We start from the raw sequence: 15,329 nt of genomic DNA, 5'->3' as shown, positions 1-15,329 counted from the left end.
GTAGAAAGCTCGGGCATATGTCAGAACGATGGTTGAAAATTCTCTCAAAACGTAAGCTGCTTGCCGGGACTTACAAAAGTGTCACTACCTTTGTGTGAGCACTGAAAGTATATTGGAGTTGATTCATTCGGATGTTTGGTAAGCACCGATTGTATCCCTAGGAGGAGCGAGATACTTTGTCTTGTTCATTGATGATCTCTCTAGGAGATATTGGGTGTATCCAATCAAGAAGAAATAAGATGTTTTCCAGATCTTCAAAGATTTCAAAGCACGGGTTGAACTTGATTCTTAAAAAAAATCAAGTGTCTGATGACTGACAATGGAGGAGGATATACCAGTGACAAATTTGATGCATATTGTCAACATGAGGGCATCAAAAGACAGTTCACGATGGCTTACACACCTCAACAGAATGGAGTGACAGAGCGGATGAACAGGACCTTGTTGGACAGAACAAGAGCTATGTTGAGGACTGCGGGTCTAGACAAGTCATTTTGGGCGGAAGCAGTCAAAACCTCTTGTTATATTATCAATTGTTCTCCTTCAGTGGCGATTGATCTGAAGACTCCGATGGAGATGTGGACCGGGAAGCTGACAGATTTTTCTCATTCGCATACATTTGGAAGTCGTGTGTACGTTCTGTACAATGAACAAGAAATATCGAAGTTGGATTCGAAATCCAGAAAAAGTATTTTCTTGGTTTATGCTGATGGAGTAAAGGCTTTTTGCTTGTGGGATCCTACTGTTCCCAAGCTTGTTATCAGCAGAGATGTTTTCTTCGAGGAAGATAAATTAAAGGGAGACAAAGGCACGTTGTATACATAACTACTATATTTTAGGTGGAAAATAAGACGGACGAATGTCAAATTTCTTGTGAAGCAGTATCGGAGCACGAAGAAAAAGAACAAGAACATGTTGAGTATGAAGTTTCCAATGTGAGGCAGTCAACTCGAGACAGAAGAACACCAGGTTGACTTTCAGATTATGTCACTGAATATTAAATAAAGTCAGTGACAATTGGGTATCATTGTATAACATTAATGATTGAAAGTTCGGGACATAATTCCCCTCATTTGACCATATGAGGAATGCATGTGACCAGATTATATTGAATTCAGTGTTGTACTTTAATAGTTGGTCACCTTCAGAATCTGCTAATTTATATCGCAGAACAGGGGTATGCACACATTTTCTTTGATACAATTATTGGAGTATATGATTATGTTAAAATTGACATCCATTTATTTCTATTTCTTGTAATGCCTATACCAAATGAAGTCTTTCAAGGAATTGTTAATTTTTTGCTTGTAGCTAATAATATTGTTATGCCTTTTAATTGATAGAATGAGTTCAGAACCTATTGGTCTTGTTCACGAGGAAGATAATGTGGAGGGTGTACATGTGTTGGATTTAGATGTTGATGAAGAAATAGATACTAACATGCAAGGTCGGGCCTCCGGAAGTGTTAAACGAAAGAGACCTTTAAAATCACAATGGTGGAAATATTTTGAGATGCTTCCAGAAGTAGAAGGAGAAGAAAAGCGTTGCAAATGTAAAGCATGTGGGACTACAGTACAAAGCTGACAGTAGCATGGGGACAGGTAATCTCCAACGCCATATTCTCAAACAGTGTCCTAGACAGAGAACTCGTGATATTGCTCAGGCTTTGTTATAACAAGGCGATAAAAGTCTTGCCATAAGGTCACAAAAGTTCAGCCAAGAAAGATTTAGAGAGTTGCTAATATTAGCAATTGTGAGACATGATTTACCGTTTCAGTTTGTGGAATATGAGGCAATTAGATCAATTTTTACATACTTGGAACCTCAAGTCAATCATTTCACTAGAAACACCGCAAGGACTGATATTCTCAAGATGCATAAAAATGAATACAATAGACTAGCTCAAGAAATGCATTCATGCCCTGGAAAAATTTGTTCCACTTCCGATTTGTGGACTTCTATTGCCACTGATGGCTATGTATGTTTGATAGCGCATTTTATTGATTCTAATTGGGTTTTGAAAAAAAAGATTATCAACTTCTCCTACATGCCTCCACCTCACTCTGGTATTGCATTGTGTGATAAAATCAATAGCTTATTCAATGCTTGGGGAATTCAGAGAAAGGTTTTCACAATTACGTTGGACAATGCCGCTGCAAATGATGTGTTTGTTGGCCTTTTAAGGGATCATCTTAGTTTAAATTGTTCATTAGTGAATGGTGGCAAGTTTTTGCATGTTCGTTGATGTGCACACATTCTCAATTTAATTTTCCAAGAAGGTTTGAAAATAATTTATCACTCCGTTGATAAGATTTGTGAATGTGTAAAGTATGTAAAAGACAGTCAAGTGAGAAAGAAAAAGTTTGTAGAATCTGTTACCCAAATTTCGCTGGATCCTAAAAAATCACTTAGGCAAGATGTTCCTACTAGATGGAATTATACGTATTTGATGCTTTTTAGTGCCATTTATTATCGACGTGATTTTAATCATTTGAAATTGACTGATTCTAAATTCACACACTGTCCATTGGTTGACGAGTGAGTTCAAGCTGAAAAAATATGCAAATTTCTTGAGGTTTTCTATGAGACAACAACTTCGTTTTCTGGGGTGTAATATCCTACTGCCAACCTTTATTTTCCTCGTGTCTTTAAGGTTCAATTGACATTAAGTCAAGCCTTGCAAAGCTATGATGATTTCATGAGATCAATGGCCAATCGGATGTTTCAGAAATTTGACAAGTACTGGAAAGATTATAACATTTTGTTGTCCATTGCTGTGATAGTTGATCCGAGGTTCAAGATGCAATTTGTTGAGTTTTGTTACAACAAGTTATACGGACATGGTAGTAACGAATTAAGTTTGGTGAAGTCTAAATTAGTTTCTTTGTTTGAGGAATATATGGGTCTTGCTTCTAAATCAAGTAGTAGCAACACATCTACGAGTTTTCACAGTGGCATTGATGATAATGCTTCTCTTCATCTAAATTCAGACAGTTGATGCATGGATGTTTTGAAGGTATTGATGATAATTTTTTTTCTCACTATTTTTTACTTTTCGGTACCAATACATATACTTTATGATGTAGGAATTTGACACATTTCAAAGAACAAAATTAAATTGTAGAACCCGAAAAATCAGATTACATATAAGCCATGCATAATTGCTATTATTTAAATAAAAAATGATTATATATATATATATATATATGAAGTGTTTAATTCATTTTAAAATTTGTTAAGTCATGATTATTTATTTTAAACGCAGATGTTTAGTTTTATATTTTCGGATAAATACGCGAGGCCGGACTGGAGTTTGGAGATTAGACATAAGATAATAATAAGAAAATACTCCTAAATTTAATTTAAGCCAAAGAATAATTTATTTTAATGATAAAGAATGTTTTTAAGATTTATTAAATTAATTGAATTTAGTTATAAAGTAATTCTTTTATGTTCAATATTTAATTAAAGCCTAAATTAAAATGTGTAACCAACTGGGATAAATTAATCTAGGTCTAATATATTCAAGAAATTATAACCTAGCATTTTAAAACTTAATTTTAAGACCAAGTTATGCCATGCAAGATGTTATCCTAATTTAATTTGTTAATTCACTAAAATATATAATGGGTGTTTAAAATCTTAAGAATTAAAAATACAAGATTTAATCAATACTATACCATGCAATAGTATTAAAAATTTTCGGTCAATCCTTAAACCAATTCAAATGCTTGGTAACTCTCCATTCAAGTCACCCCTCAATGGTCTTCATGGTGTATTCATTTCCTCACTTTTAATTCACCATTTATTGGTAATTCAAGCACCATAATTCACCTCATTTCCCCACAACCCATTAATCTAGCATAACAACTTGGGAATGTTACGTGCAGCATGAATAAGAAATGTTTGGACAGCAAGAATGAGAAGCAATTTAAATACCATTCAAATTCCTCACTTGTAACCTCCATCTAAATGCATTTCATGACTCATTAATCACCTCTTGTAACCTTCACCTTCATTACCTAGCATTCCTCCACCCATATCTTCGATAAAATCAGAAGGGATTAGCAGCTGAAATCGAGAGTGAACAGCAGAAAAATAAGAAAAAAAATCCAACTCCGACTCCGCCGCGCCGTGTTCGTCGTATTGTTTTGTTTTCTTCAAAACAGATTTACAGGCATGTATATATTGTTTCTTTTCTCTTCAATCAAGTCCTATAGATATTTTTAAACCATTATATGTTCAGGATTCATGAGACAAAACAAAATATAACAGCAAACGTTGCAAGAAATCTGCACAGACCATTCTCGGCTTTTTGGCTTTATGCTTCACGGTTAAGTTGTTCTTTTGATTTCAGGAGGTTGGCTCGGTTTCAGGTACTCAAGGCTGCATCTAGGCATGATTTAGAGTGTGTTAGGGTATTGTTGGTTTATTGATTTAAGTCCCTGCACTCAAGATAAAGACATGACAGTAAAACATTTCATTTGTTGCAGAATTTGTCACTGATTTTTGTTACTTGGGTGGCTAAGGTGGGTGTTCAAACCATGGTGGTTCTGGGGACTGTAACCATGGTTAGAACCATCCCTTAGCATGTCTAGAACGTGACCAAGTCAGTCTTTCAAGGCTTGGTTCATGGATCCATCAAAATATTTACAACAACAAAACAAGTACTCTTCGGTTTTCATTTTCTGTGTAACTGAAGCTTTCGGTTTTGGGGTGTTTGGGTGGATTGTGTTTGGCTTTTATCCCATAGCCATGGTTCACACAATGTCTCATCATGTATATATTGAGCCATGGTCAATCATATGGTCCACTGGAACGACACAAGACAGCAAAACAATTCAACACATCACACTGCACAGAATTTGGTGCTCTCGGTTGGAGCTTTGGGTTGTCATAGGTATTTGCTTGGGTTGTGGTTGGCCTAGTGCCCTTAGCCATGGTTCAAGCCACACCTTAGGAGGTTGGTAAGAGGACTCTGGTTGGTGGTTCAAATCCAATGGCCAATAGTTTCATAAATTAGACATCACATGCACAGCTGCTGCCACTGCATTCGGACAGAAGCATTTCTTCGGTTTAGAGGTCTTGTTTGAGTTCTTGGTTGGCTTTTAACCTATGGCCTTGGACTGGACAGTACCCCAATGAGTTATGAAAGTCATGGTTTTGGCCGTTCGTGATTTGGTTGAGTTTAGAGGTCGTACGAGAAATTAAGGTGCAATGTGCCAAAGTGACTCTCGAAAGAGTGTTTCATGATTTTGGCCTCCATTCACTATTTTTCGTGTATTACTGTCTTATGGATATTATTTCATTATGTTAGATGTATTTTAATCATTGCTAAACGGTGGTTCAATGTTGGTTCAGGTTGGTACGAAGCCATGGTCAGAAACTAGGTTGTTGGTCTCGTTTGTCTCGTTTTTGGTTCGGATATGAAGTTTTTGTCAAGTTGAGATTATTTGCATGTGTCTCATGTTAGGATTAGGTCGCAGCAAGCCTGGGAACGATCCAAGTCATCCGGTAAAAACAGGGTTATAATTATATTACGTGCATAAAATATAAAATGTTTATTTTTGAGATATATGCGATATGTCTTGTGGCCACCTCACGTTTATGGGTTTGGAAGCCGGGATGCGTAACCGGGGACCTCTCGACCCGGTGAATTATGACCGGTTTACGATTAGGTATGGGTACGGACATCCAGTCCAAGGGCTGTGGTGATCTCTACTGCCTAGTATACTGTGGTTTAGTCTGATCAGGCGTTCATGATATGTTATGGGCCACTTTCTTGGAAACATTATCTCTACCAGAAAAATTTAAGATATGAAATGTTATGACAGGGCTCTACCGAACCAAGCTTTTACATACAATTTTCAGATATGCACGTATTTATACTTACTCATGACACGGTTTTCACTTTACGCTTTACGATACGATATTTTTACGTTGCATGTGATTTTATGATATATTTACATGCTATTCACGATATATGTATGTTGAGTCTTTAGACTCACTAGACTTGATTGTTGTAGGTACTGATGAGGTCGAGACTGAGGGCGAGGACCAGTGAGCTAGCTTGGGTCAGCAGTAGTAGGAATCCGAGGACCTCATGTTTCAGTTTATTCACCTTTTTATGTTCAAACTCAGTTTTTAATATGTTGGATTATTTTTAAGTTGTTGTTTTGAAATACAATATTTACTTCCGCTGTTATTTTAAAGTTAAATCTATTTAAAGGTTTATTTTATGAATGAAGCAAGTTATTTATTTAAAAAAATTTCGATAATTCCATAAAAATACGAATACGAAATACGGGCCTTTACAGTTGGTATCAGAGCCTATGTTCTTGTAAAGGATTGTACTACTACTGATCTCGAGAAGCTCGTGAAGTTACGTCTTCAGTATGTAAGTTTTACGTTTACGCATTTCGTTTAAAGCATGAAATATTTTAACAACATGTTTTCATGAAATATTTTATGTCAAGATTATGATTATGCAGTATTTATTTAAATTTAAAGAAAATAGTAAAATTATGCATGTTGGTTACGTATGGGATATATATACTGGAACAGTATGCCTCCTATACGCATTCATGATCGCACGAGAGATGATGAGCATCGTCATGAGGACGGTGAGGATCATAGGCAGGAGAGAGATTTACCGCCACCCCCTCCGTCGGACATGAACACACAGATGTTAGCTGGGATGACTCAGTTCTTCGCACAGTTTGCGGGGAACAATGCTGTGGTAGCCAGGCAGACGGGGCCTGAGGCTATCTGTGAGCGGTTCAGGAAGATGAGGCCGAAGGAGTTCTCAGGGACGACAGATCCTATGGTTGCCGAGGGCTGGATTAAGTCCCTTGAGGTTATCTTCGAATTCATGGGGCTCTGAAGATGGGGATAGGGTTCGTTGTGCGACCTATCTGTTTGGAGGAGACGCTCGCCTGTTGTTGGAAGGAGCATTTGTAGCCTTGGATTTGGCTACTCTGAGCTGGACACGCTTTACAGAGGTATTCTACTCTAAATATTTTACTGACGAGGTGCGTTCCAGGTTGACCAGGGAGTTTTTTACCCTGAGGCAGGGAGACATGACTGTTACAGAGTTTATCCGTAAGTTTGAGAGGGGTTGCCATTTTGTGCCCCTGATTGCAAATGATGCTGGTGGCAAGATGAGGCATTTTCTAGATGGTCTGCGGCCGATCTTGCGCCGTGATGTTAGGGTGGCTGACCCACTACCTATGATGTCGTTGTCATTAGATCTCTAGCTGCAGAACAGGATCAGAATGATATTGAGAGCGATCACCATGGTAAGCGACCATTTCAGGCGATGCAGCGCCCTCCTCAGCAACAACACCAGAGTAAGAAGCCTTTCCACGGAGCAGAGGACAGCAGCAGCAGGGACGTGTAGTCCCGAGGGCCTCGGAGTATCCAGTCTGTGCCAAGTGCACACGCCGCCATACTGGAGTTTGTATGTATGGTTCGGGGAAGTGCTACAAGTGTGGTAGTCCTGACCACTTACTGAAGGATTGCCCTCAGAAAAATTTGCCTACCCAAGGCAGATTTTTGCTCTCCATGCAGCGGAGACAAACCCGGAGACGATGTTCATGACAGGTATCTTAAAGCTTTAAGTTTGTATTTGAAATTTAATGTTTTGAGAGTTTGGGTTAAAATTTTGAACTTAGAATTTGTGATAGGATTGTATGTTCTAATCAGTGTTATTTTCGGGAATTTAGGTTAGAAGAACTTTGACCTTCGCATGTCTATAAGTTTAATTCTTGTAATATTGGGTTAGCATGATGTTCCAATCTTTCAGGGAGAATTTTTATAGCTGGTTCAGCTACAAATGCCTTGATAGATTCAGGGGCTACTCATTCGTTCATTTCGGAGACCTTCGTAAATTTCCTCAAGGTCAAGACCATTGGACTAGATATAGCGTATTCGGTAGTACTGCCTTCTGGAGAGGAGCTGATATCTACTAATGTGGTCCGAGACATAGACCTCAAACTTCATGGTAATCTTGTTTATGCGGATCTTATCGTATTGCCGTTGCCAGAGTTTGATATCATTCTGGGTATGGACTGGCTAATGAGGAACAGAGTTTTGATTAACTTTCAGAGGATATCTGTTCTAGTCCGTCCGCTTGGGAGAGAGCATTTCTTATTCGAACCAGAAAGGTACTTTCATTTACCGCATATGATATCTTGTGTCCAAGCTAGGAAGCTCATGCGTAAGGGATGTCCGAGCGTTTTAGCAACTTTTGTATCTGTTCCCGAAACACCCAGTCAGTCAGCCTCCGATGTCCCAATTGTCAGGGATTTTCTAAACGTTTTTCCTAACGACGTCTCTGGTATACCACCCGTGCGAGAGGTGGAGTTTTCCATTGAGCTTATGCCAGGTACAACGCCGATCTCAAAAGCACCGTACCGATTAGCACCAACAGAGATGGCAGAACTCAAGAAGCAGATTCAGGAACTTCTAGACAAGGAATTCATTCGCCCGAGTTTTTTGCCATGGGGCACGCCATTCTTATTTGTGAAGAAGAAGGATGGTTCGATGAGGCTCTGCATTGATTACTGGGAATTGAACAGAGTTATAGTGAAGAACAAATACCCACTTCCGAGGATTGAAGATTTATTTGATTAGTTGCAGGGAGCTTCAGTATTCTCCAAGATTGATCTACGTTCCGGTTATCACCAGTTGAGGGTGAAAGACACCGATGTTCTCAAGACTGCTTTTTGGACTCGTTATGGCCACTTCGAATTCCTTGTGATGCCGTTCGGTTTGACAAATGCGCCAACGATCTTCATGGATCTCATGAATTGGGTATTTCAGCCGTATCTTGATCAGTTCATGATATTATTCATAGACGATATTCTCGTCTACTCAAAGAATCAAGAGGATCACAACAGACATCTGACCACGAGTATTGCAGACCTTGCAAAAGCACAAGCTGTTCGCGAAGTTCGGTAAGTGCGAGTTCTAGTTAGAGAAGGTGGCGTTTTTAAGGCCACTGTCATTTCTAACAGCGGTATTGAGGTAGACCCACTGAAAATTGCAGCAGTCAGAGATTGGGTTGCGCCGCAAAATGCATCTGAGATCCTTAGTTTCATTGGGCTAGCAGGATACTATCGGAAGTTTATTCAGGGATTCTCCTCTATCGCAGTTCCACTCACGTCGTTGACTAAGAAGAATGCTAAGTACGTGTGGAGCGATGAGTGTCAGAAGAGCTTCGATTCCTTAAAGCAAGCTCTTATTTCAGCACCAGTATTGGCCTTGACTTCAGGGCCCCGAGATTTTGTTTTGTTTACTGATGCTTCGAAGCACGGTTTAGGCGCAGTGTTGATGCAGCATGGGAAGGTGATAGCATATGCTTCTCGTCAGTTAAATATCCATGAGAAGGATTACCCTACCCATGATCTAAAGTTGGCAGCCGTAGTATTTGCATTGAAGATTTTGAGGCATTATTTGTACGGAGAGAAGTGACAGATCTTTACCGACCACAAAAGCCTCAAGTACTTCTTTACGTAGAAAGAGTTGAATATGCGTCAGAGGCGTTGATTGGAGCTAGTGAAGGACTATGACTGTGACATTAGCTGCCAGCCTGGCAAAGCTAATGTAGTTGCGGATGCGTTGAGCATGAAAATCGCAGTGATGGCTCACTTGGTGATTCCGAGACCTCTTCAGTTTGAGATGCAGAGGTTTGATCTAGAGACATATCCTCGAGATAGAGTTCCCCAGTCTATCTATTTTGACGATTCAGTCTTCTATTCTAGATCGTATTCGCAGTGGACAGCTAGCAGACGAGCAGTTGGCAAAGTGGAGGCACATAGATGAAGTCAAGGGCAGTATCTTGTACACAATAAGCGACAGCATTGTGAGATATCGAGGCAGAATGTGGGTTCCTAGCAGCGATTCTATTCGAATGGATATTTTATCGGAGGCCCATATGTCGCCATACTCTATTCATCCTGGCAGTACGAAGATGTACAAAGATCTGCAGTTATTGTATTGGTGGCCCGGAATGAAGAGGGATATCAGACGTTTTGTATCCGAGTGTCTGACGTGTCAACTAGTGAAAGCGGAACATCAGAGACCAGCAGGTATGCTCAAGCCTCTTCCTATTCCCGAGTGGAAGTGGGAGAATATTACCATGGACTTCGTGGTCGGTTTGCCGAAGTCAGTCAAAGGGTCAAATGCTATCTGGGTGATTTTTGATCGTCTTACTAAATTAGCGCACTTCTTGCCTATTAAGACAACTTTCTCCATGATTCAGTATGCAGAGTTGTATATCCGGGAGATAGTCAGACTTCATGGTATTCCCGTTTCTATAGTGTCTGACCGAGATACTAGATTCACTTCCTCATTTTGGAAGAGTCTGCATTCAGCTATGGGTACGAAGTTGTTGTTTAGCACAGCTTTCCATCCTCAAATAGATGGTCAGTCAGAAAGAGTTATACAGGTTTTGTAGGATCTTCTCCGTGCATGTGTCCTCGATTTCTCAGAGAGTTGGGAGTCGAAGTTGCCATTAGTGGAGTTTACCTATAACAACAGTTTTCAATATTCTATAGGTATGGCTCCATACGAAGCACTGTACGGTCGTAAATGTAGATCGCCTATTCATTGGGATGAAGTAGGGGAAAGATTAAAATTGGGTCCGAAGATTATTCAGCAGATTGCCGATGTAATAGTCAAGATCCGTGATAGAATGAGGACTGCTCAGAGTCGACAGAAGAGTTATGCGGATCAGAGGAGGAGAGATCTAGAGTTTGCCGTTGGCGACCATGTTTTCGTGAAGATAGCACCTATGAAAGGTATCATGCGGTTTGGGAAGAAAGGAAAGCTCAGTCCGAGATTTATCGGACCATTTGAGATCCTCGACAGGGTTGGGACGTTAGCTTATCGTGTTGCTCTTCCGCCAAATCTGGCCAGAGTACACAACGTGTGCCACATCTCTTTGCTGAGGAAGTATATGGAGAATCCTTCGCGTGTCTTGAACTTCGAGCCGCTGCAGCTCACTCCGAACCTGTCGTATGAGGAAAGACCATTGAAATCTTAGACAGACAGGAGAAAAAGCTTCGGAACAAACTGGTTAAGCTAGTGAAAGTCAAATGGCTTAATCATTCGGAGGAGGAAGCTACGTGGGAATCTGAGCCAGAGATGAAGAGTCGATATCCCGAGTTATTCGGTAAGTTTTAATTTCGAGGACGAAATTTCTTTTAAGGGGGGGAAGAGTTGTAGAACCCGAAAAATCAGATTACGTATAAGCCATGCATAATTGTTATTATTTAAATTAAAAATTATTTTTTTATATATGAAGTGTTTAATTCATTTTAAAATTTGTTAAGTCATGATTATTCATTTTAAACGCAGAGGTTTAGTTTTATCTTTTCGGATAAATACGCGAGGCCGGACTGGAGTTTGGAGATTAGAGATAAGATTAATAATAAGAAAATACTCCTAAACTTAATTTAAGCCAAGGAATAATTTATTTTAATTATAAAGAATGTTATTAAGATTTATTAAATTAATTGGATTTAAGTTATTAAGTAATTCTTTTATGTCCAATATTTAATTAAAGCCTAAACTAAATGTGTAACCAATTGGGAAAAATTAATCTAGGCCTAATATATTCAAGAAATTATAACCTAGCATTTTAATACTTGTTTATGCCATGCAAGATTTTATCCTAATTTAATTTGTTAATTAGCTAAAATATATAATGGGTGTTTAAAACCTTAAGAATTAAAAATACACTATTTAATCAATACTATACCATGCAATAGTATTAAAAATTTTCGGTCAATCCTTAAACCAATTCAAATGCTTGGTAACTCTCCATTCTAGTCACCCCTCAATGGTCTTCATGGTGTATTCATTTCCTCACTTTTAATTCACCAATTATTGATAATTCAAGCACCATAATTCACCTCATTTCCCCTCAATCCATCAATCTAGCATAACAACTTGGGAATGTTACGTGCAGCATGAATAAGAAATGTTTGGACAACAAGAATGAGAAGCAATTCAAATACCATTCAAATTCCTCACTTGTAACCTCCATCTAAATGCATTTCATTACTCATTAATCACCTCTTATAACCTTCACCTTCATTACCTAGCATTCCTCCACCCATACCTTCGAAAATAGCATAAGAAACCAGCAGCTGAAGTCGTGAGATAGCAGCAGGAAAATAAGAAAGAAAAATACAACTTCGACTCCGCCGCGCCGTGTTCTTCGTATTGTTTTGTTTTCTTCAAAACAGATTTCCAGGCATGTATACATTGTTTTTTTTTTCTCTTCTATCAAGTCCTATAGATATTTTTAAACCATTATACGTTCAGGATTCATGAGACAAAACAAAATATAACAGCAAAAATTGCAAGAAATCTGCAAAGGCCATTCTCGGCGTTTTGGCTTTATGCTTCACGATTGAGTTGTTCTTTTGATTTCAGGAGGTTGGCTCGGTTCCAGGTACTCAAGGCTGCATCTAGGCATGATTTAGAGTGTGTTAGGATATTGTTGGTTATTGATTTAAGTCCCTTCACTCAAGATAAAGACATGACAGTAAAACATTTCATTTGTTGCAGAATTTGTCACGATTTTTGTTACTTGGGTGGTTAAGGTGGGTGTTCGAACCATGGCGGTTCTGGGGACTGTAACCATCGGTTAGAACCATCCCTTAGCATATCTAGAACATGACCAAGTCGATCTTTCAAGGCTTGGTTCACGGATCCATCAAAATTTTTACAACAACAAAACAAGTACTCTTCGGTTTTCATTTTCTGTGTAAGTGAAGCTTTCGGTTTTGGGGTGTTTGGGTGGATTGTGGTTGGCTTTTATCCCATAGCCATGGTTCACACAATGTCTCATCATGTCTATATTGAGCCATGGTCAATCATATGGCCACTGGAACGACACAAGACAGCAAAACAATTCAACACATCACACTGCACAGAATTTGGTGCTCTCGGTTGGAGCTTTGGGTTGTCATAGGTATTTGCTTGGGTTGTGGTTGGTCTAGTGCCCTTAGCCATGGTTCAAGCCACGCCTTAAGAGGTTGGTAAGAGGCTCTGGTTGGTGTTTCAAGCCCAATGGCCATTAGTTTCATAAATTAGACATCACATGCACAGCTGCTGCCACTGCATTTGGACAGTAGCATTTCTTCGGTTCAGAGGTCTTGTTTGAGTTCTTGGTTGGCTTTTAGCCTATGTCCTTGGACTGGACAGTACCACAATGAGTTATGAAAGTCATGGTTTTGGCCGTTTGTGATTTGGTTGAGTTTAGAGGTCGTACGAGAAATTATGGTGCAATGTGCCAAAGTGACTCTCGAAAGAGTGTTTCATGATTTTGACCTCCATTCACTATTTTTTGTGTATTACAGTCCTTATGGATATTCTTTCATTATTTTAGGTGTATTTTAATCATTGCTAAATGGTGGTTCAATGTTGGTTCAGGTTGGTACAAAGCCATGGTCGGAAACTAGGTTGTTGTTCTCGTTTGTCTCGTTTTTGGTTCGGATATGAAGTTTTTGTCAAGTTCAGATAATTTGCATGTGTCTCATGTTAGGATTAGGTCGCAGCAAGCATCCGGTAAAACAGGGTTATAATTATATTACGTGCATAAAATATAAAATGTTTATTTTTGAGATATATGCGATATGTCTTGTGGCCACCTCACGTTTATGGGTTTGGAAGCCGGGATGCGTAACCGGGGACCTCTCCACCCGGTGACTTACGACCGATTTACGATTAGGTATGGGTACGGACATCCAGTCCAAGGGCTGTGGAGATCTCTACCGCCCAGTATACTGTGGTTTAGTCTGATCAGGCGTTCATGATATGTTATGGGCCACTTTCTTGGAAACATTATCTCTACCAGAAAAATTTAAGATATGAAATGTTATGACAGGGCTCTATCGAGCCAAACTTTTACATACAATTTTCAGATATGCACGTATTTATACTTACTCATGACACGATTTTCACTTTACGCTTTACGATAATATTTTTACGTTGCATGCGATTTTATGATATATTTACTTGCTATTCACGATATATGCATGTTGAGTCTTTAGACTCACTAGACTTGATTGTTGTAAGTACTGATTAGGTCGAGACTGAGGGCGGGGACCAGTGAGCTAGCTTGGGTCGCAGTAGTTGGAATCCGAGGACCTCATGTTTCAGTTTATTCACCTTTTTATGTTCAAACTCAGTTTTTAATATGTTGGATTATTTTTAAGTTGTTGTTTTGAAACACAATATTTACTTCCGCTGTTATTTTAAAGTTAAATCTATTTATAGGTTTATTTTATGGATTATGCAAGTTATTTATCTAGAAAAATTTTGATAATTCCGTAAAAATATGAATACGAAATACGAGCCTTTACATAAATGATAGAGCTCAAAAGAGTCAATTAGATCTTTATTTGGATGAATCGAAAATTGACAGATCTTCAAAATGTGATGTTCTTGCATTTTGGAAAGCTTACCAATTTAGGAATCCTGAACTTGCACAAATGGCTAGAGATATTTTGAGTGTTCCAATTTCTACAGTTGCTTCTGAATCAGCTTTTAGCACAGGGTGGTAGGATACTTGACCAATATCGTAGTGCAATGAAGCCTGATGTTGTTGAGGGCGTTGATTTGTTGTAGAGATTGGTTAGTTGGACAGAAAGGTTAGTGATTCTTCTTGTTATTTTCATTTTAAAGTTATCTGTTTTACCAATATTTTATGTTTGTAGAAACTACTGAGGTGAGGTTGAAATATTTGACTGAAAATATTATGAATTTATTCATAAATGAGGATGCTGGATCAAACAATGCTGCAACAGATGATTGATGATTTTAACAATGATATGATACCTAGTATTGAAAAGTAAGTTAAATTTTATAAATTCATAATTTTTGAAAACTTTCATCCTTTCCTATTTTAATTTTTCAAATGTTATTTAAAGGTTTGACTTCTACAAACAAATGTAGAACAATGAAGAAGTCAGAAGACAGAAGTGGAGCTTGATTATTGTCATTTGAAAGTTGAAAATTATTTTGTTATGTTTGAAGAATTTTTGAATAGCTTTTGTTATTATGTGTTTGAATTAAATGTTATTATTATCATTATGTGTTTTGAATATTTATCTAATTATTGTGTTGAAAAATTAATACTATTTCTATTACACACAATCACAATATTACACATTCTTAATGAGAAACTTGTGAGGATATTATTAGAAATGTTAGCTATATGACATATTATTATTTTTTATTTTTTTGAATTTTTTTCATTAATTTTTTTTAAAAAATAAATAAATAAAATTCGGGTTAGACGGGTTGAGTCGGGT

The sequence above is a fragment of the Primulina tabacum genome, chromosome 8 (genome assembly GCF_025594145.1).
Source record: "Primulina tabacum isolate GXHZ01 chromosome 8, ASM2559414v2, whole genome shotgun sequence".
NCBI lineage: Eukaryota > Viridiplantae > Streptophyta > Magnoliopsida > Lamiales > Gesneriaceae > Primulina > Primulina tabacum.
The sequence above is the reverse complement of the archived record's forward strand: the minus strand, read 5'-3'. Positions refer to the sequence as shown.